Here is a 6133-nt window from a genome sequence, read left to right as displayed (position 1 = left end):
ACTACCCACCGAGACCGTTACATACACAGAATAATTTTATCTTGGGAATTCTATCTTGCCATTTTTTTTATCCTGAAATTTCATCAGATTTTAATGAAGACACAGACGAGATGTTCTTGATAAGCTGAGTTTTGTTTGTGATTGTGGAGGAAGTATCACTGAAGGGGAGAATGTATTTTGGCTTTTGTTCTGCATTCGATGTGAATGTCAGGATTTAAAAAATTTGTATATGTTTAGAGATAACGCAAGAAACCTGAGCAAAGAGGGAAATTAATAACTTGCAAGATAAGATACTTTAAAAGACATTACTGCCCCATCCTTTCTGGCCTGGTTTTCAGTAGACCATACAATTGGAATAACTTTTTCCTTGGAGGTTGATCACTCTAAACCTTCTTGCTTTTCATTAACTAATGATATCTGAGAAGTAATGAAGTATTAGATTGCAAAAGTAGGACAGTAAGACTTAGCTAATTCTATCAGTATTTCGAGGATCAATCTGAAATAAGTACCAGTCGATTGAAGTACCGTCTCACCTGTGAGATGGATTTCCAACAATAATTAAATTCTTTCGTATCATTTATTTTGTTTATTAATTGATTATTTGCTTATTCTCATTTCTAGAATTTTCTTATCAGTTACCTTTTTAACCATTGTACCCTACTATTCATGCTTATCCGATCTTTTTTTATCCTGATTTTACTTACAGTTTCATTCTCCAGAAATGTCTCAGATTTATGTTATACTCTCATTCTTGTTCAAACAGTTGAGAATGTATACAAATACTGATTTCATTTTTATAGCAGATTTAGTTGGCTCCTGTATGGCTACGTAGCAGATTATTTTTGAATCCAGAGGATGATTTCCAAAAGCTTTAAGACAATGTAGAAGCATGGGGACCACACTTGTTCTTAATTAAATTCTGATACTAGATTTGCAGGCAGTTCAATTGACAAAGGATTAACAGAATTAAGATGCACCAAAGCCTTGTAAGAAAACAAGATACGATGGAAGCAGTTTTGAAAAATAACGTCAAATGACTTGACCATGCAGCATTAAACTCGTTCATTTCTAGACGTCGAATAAGTTTGCTTTACTTAAAAACTTGTATTTTTTTTCTGTAGAAAATACTATTTAGCATAATTATTCCATATAGTGCTGATGACAATATTTGTTAAGACGTCATTTTGGTTATACAATTATTTCAGCACTTTGTATATCAATATCAAAGAATTTACAATGAAGATACAAAATTATTGTAGCATATACAAAACAAAAACAACTTAGCCCCATTCTCTCTGAACTTTAGAATACACTTGCATATAGGAACAATAATACAATAAAAACTGTGCATACTCTGTAAAGAACGTTCCTGACAGCACCAAAGGATGTGTATATAAAATCCCATGGAAAATTCACTGAAAAAAGAGAAAATGATGGCATAAAAGACGTAAAAGATACTGGCGGGATACGCATGTAATTTTAGCTCGTGATAGTCGAAACCATCATCAGCCATCAGTTGGAAAGGAGCAAAGTTGTTTTATTCTAACAATATGCTGCGAAGAAATAGAAGTTAATCGGGTTTTATAAAAGAACAAAATTTCATAGAATAGATTTAATATATAGTTATTTTTTAAAATAAATTATTCTTGACCTAAAAATTGGAGAGTGAAATTGTTTTTGTTTGTTTGTTTATATATATGTTTGTATATGGTGTTTTTACGTTATATGGAACCAGTCGTTATTCAGCAACGGGACCAACGGCTTGAGAGTGAATTAGTGATACAAAGATGATTATTGGTATTATTTTAAGATTTGGTAAGATTTTGAACACCCACCAAGAAAAATTGAAATTTTAATATTAAGATGGTGGCCTGATGGTGGGTTTTCTATAATTACTGAATTTAAATTGGAAAGATTCTCTAGGAAAGGGATGACATTGTTATTTTCAATTTCAACAGTGAATGTTATGGATGGTGCTAAATTATTCAATTTAGACAATAAATAATTTACTTCTTAATATTAAAATTTCAATTTTTTCTTCTATGTTCTTACGTGCTTTGCGTATCACGAGTCCACAATATCTTGACCAAGAAATAGAATACATAAAAAAATAGGAAACGATCTCTGCTACCCACCTCATATAATTGATTTATTTTATCAAAAAGCTCACAAAAAGTTTTATAGTGTTGCTAGTAATGAAAAAGAAACCTTTAAAAATGTACTTAGCTTGCCTTACTTTCGTAGAATTGAAACCATAAAATCAATATTTAAATCGTTTAATGTTAATGTAGTGTTCTCTTATAACAATACCATTAAAGATATGCTAATGAAGACCATTAACATCATTAACAACATCATTAACAAAATTCCTTGTAAGGATTGCCCATCTTTTTACGCTCGGTCAGTCAAGTAAAAAATTTATGTGTACGTATTAAGCAGCATATGTATTCAGTTAGAAGAGCCCAGACTTCAAATGCACTGTTTATCCATCTGAGCGAGAAATCTCATTGTATAAATTTGGGCGATACCTCTGTAATTGCTAGGTCTAATGATTATGTTTCAATAAATTTACTAGAATTCAACAATTGTACAAATCACTAATAAAAGCAACCTAAATCTTAGCCTGGGATTGTACCATTTGGACCCATATATTTGTAAAATGTTTATGAAGGACCTTAAAATAAACAAGCTACTAATTTCTCTCTCTCTCTCTCTCTCTCTCTCTCCGTCTCTCTCTCTCTCTCTCTCTCTCGTCTCCTCTCTCTCTCCTCTCTCTTTATATCCTATTTTCGTCTTCATCATTTTTTGGAACATTTTTGTAAATTTCAGGTACTAAGTCGTATATGCCTCCTTGTTTTTGTTCAAAATGTATTGTTTTTCTGGGATGAATAAACAACTGTTGACCATGTGTGTTCTCCTCCAAGGTGTGGCTGCCTAAATATCGCTAATCTTGCCCTCAGACGTTTTCTAGTTTCTGTAGAGTGAAATCAACCTTATGCTGATCTTGTAATGTCAGTTTGGATATTAAGCCTACGTATAGGGTTCCTCCTTGGCAAAACCTTTATATATATATATATATATATATATATATATATATATATATATATATATATATTATATTTAAGACACCGTTGTAAGGTGAGATGCTGTGACTTTCTTAGAATGTAGGAGTCCATCAATTTAACTTCCCATGGGGACACAGTGCCCGAAGTGACAACCTTAGGAAATGCTGATGTTTCTTATTGGATGGCGTGATGTCAAAGTTGCTGTCTAAGCAGATCAGTGCCATGTCTTGTCGCTATGCAGCGGCGGTTGTAGGTGCGCCTTCTGAAACTGGTTAGAGGCAGTTACTTGGGCGTGAACAATGTGTGTGAGTTCATGCGTGTGTGTGAGCTTCGTCCCTACACAACGAGAAAGTAAGGTAACCACGATGAGATCGCTACAGAGGCGGCAGAGCAAAGATGGCCTCTGCAAAAAGTATTTGTGGTGAAATATGTGGGTGAATACTGTGTTGAATGGGTGAGCATACTTATTCTTTAGCCAAAGGTGTGGTGGCTTGATTGTATTTTGAATACTTATTTCAAAGATGTTCTATTTCATATGATCTTTTGATTTTAATTATAATCTTGTGCTTATCGATGTGTTCTCCTGTCTTTTAACAGGCGGTTCTGAGAAAGGGGAACTGAATATGGTGACTTAAGATAGAAGTACTGAGACTAGAATTTCGTTGGTAATATAATATAGATATATATTATATATATATATATATATAATATATATATATATTATATATATTATTATATAAAGTTTTCTGGCACTCCTAAAAGGCCTTGCTAGAGAACGGAAAAAAAAAAATCTACGCTTGAAGGCCAGTATCAGTGGAGGTTAAAATTTATATAAAACTCTTGAGATTTAGCTTACTTAACTACATTTACACTAAATACGCAAGTAAGCAATTTACATCTTAAGGGTGACAGTGACCTGAATGGGTCCAGAAATAATGGAAGGCGCTTGATTGCAGGTCAACCGGGACACGTGGCTGGAAAATGATCCAGGCACAGAAATAAGGTTTGCACATAGCGGGTTGCTGAATAATCCTGGCGCCTCTTCCAAAGGCTTTCAAATTTCCTCTCACAGCTAGGCAAGATATTTGCGTCTGCAAAGAGATTGCATTCTAGGATCAGTACTAAAGCGATAGGGACGTGGTGAACATTAAACACGACTCTTTCTTACTATTTCACATCAGTATCCACTCACAGTTGTTTTGTCTTGGTTCTGGCTTAAATCCTGAACAATACACACACATATGTATGTATGTATGTATATATATATGTATATATATATATATATATATAATATATATACTATATATATATATATATATATATATATATATATATATATAATATTATATACATATAAATTCAGGAATGCCAAAGACACATGGATGTTTTAAAAGATATATTCAATAAGAAACTTTTCGCACATGACTATGTGCATCATCAGTCTGAAAAATGACAAAATAATAACATTAAAAAATACTAAAAATACACAGGATTCTTAAAAATGACAATTAAAAAACATTAAAAGACTAAAAAAAAGAAGCAAAGTAAAAACAACTGCTGGTTACACCAACCTTTAGGTATAAAGAAAGACGATAGAATGACCAGTTGTTTTTACTTTGTGTCTTTTTTTTAGTCTTTTAATGTTTTTAATTGTCATTAAGAATCCTGTGTATTTTTAGTATTTTTAATGTTATTATTTGTCATTTTTCAGACTGATGATGCACATAGTCATGGGCGAAACGTTTCTTATTGAATATATCTTTTAAAACATCCATGTGTCTTCAGCATTCCTGAATTGATGTTTGAGGGTCATACTGCAGATAGTATTTATATAGATGTATATATATAATATAAATATATATATATATATAATATAGTATATATATATATACACACATATTGGAGTAGGGAGACGCGTTCTGTCTTTCATCCATTTATTAGCGCCGACGTTTCGTATCAGCTTGATACATCAATAATGATTAACTAACTGTACCTTCTCTTAACCACCAATCGTCTTCCACCCAACTGTTTATTGCCTAATTACCTGTTGTTTTGTTTACACTCCCTTCCATAACAATTTTTCGTCAGTTCTCCTTACGCTACCGCTGTGGGTAGGTGTCTTGTTCGTTCTATTATTATTATTATTATTATTATTATTATTATTATTATTTTATTATTATATATTTTTCTTTTATTATTATTATTATTTTTTTAATTAATTTGTTTCTCTGTATTCGCTCCTAGCCCTTTCACTGTTATTCTGTGTTTCTGTTTTTACTGTTTTTATTCTTAATTTATTAAAAGGTTTTTAATTTTGGTGTTGGTAAACATTGTGTGTATCTTTTTACTTATACGCAATTGATGTGTAATCGTTTCAGCCTGGAAAATGTATCAAGCTGATACGAAACGTCGGCGCTAATAAATGGATGAAAGACAGAACGCGTCTCCCTACTCCAATATGTCTATCCCTGAGTAATTGCTCCTGTCTCCATACTATATATATATATATATATATATATATATATATATATATATATATATATATAATATATATATATATATATATATATATACACACACAACACACACACACACCACACACACACACACACACACACACACACACACATATATATATATATATATATATATATATATATATATATATATATATATATATTTTCCATTCATTATATATGTGTATATATATGCATATATTTGTATGTGTATATATATGTATGTATACATATGTGTGTGTACATAGGCATATAAATTTAAGCTATTTCTCTGTCACTTTCAAGCTAATTACATAAACAATAATAATACTGTCCGACTGCCAGAGACCATTTATTTACAGAGTTTCACATTTGAAGAATATGAAAACGTCAGCAACTACAGAATTTAGTAGAATAAATAAATGATGTAAATAGAAATAAGTGCTCTTAATTTCAAATTGATGTATTTTTGCTTTAATGGTGTATTTTCATAAATGTTATATCTGCAAAATACTGGACAAATGAGATAGTTACTTAGACTTTACCCCCTTATAGGTGATGGCCCTACTATTG

Source organism: Macrobrachium nipponense, chromosome 32, assembly GCF_015104395.2.
Source record: "Macrobrachium nipponense isolate FS-2020 chromosome 32, ASM1510439v2, whole genome shotgun sequence".
Classification (NCBI taxonomy): Eukaryota; Metazoa; Arthropoda; class Malacostraca; order Decapoda; family Palaemonidae; genus Macrobrachium; species Macrobrachium nipponense.
The sequence above is the reverse complement of the archived record's forward strand: the minus strand, read 5'-3'. Positions refer to the sequence as shown.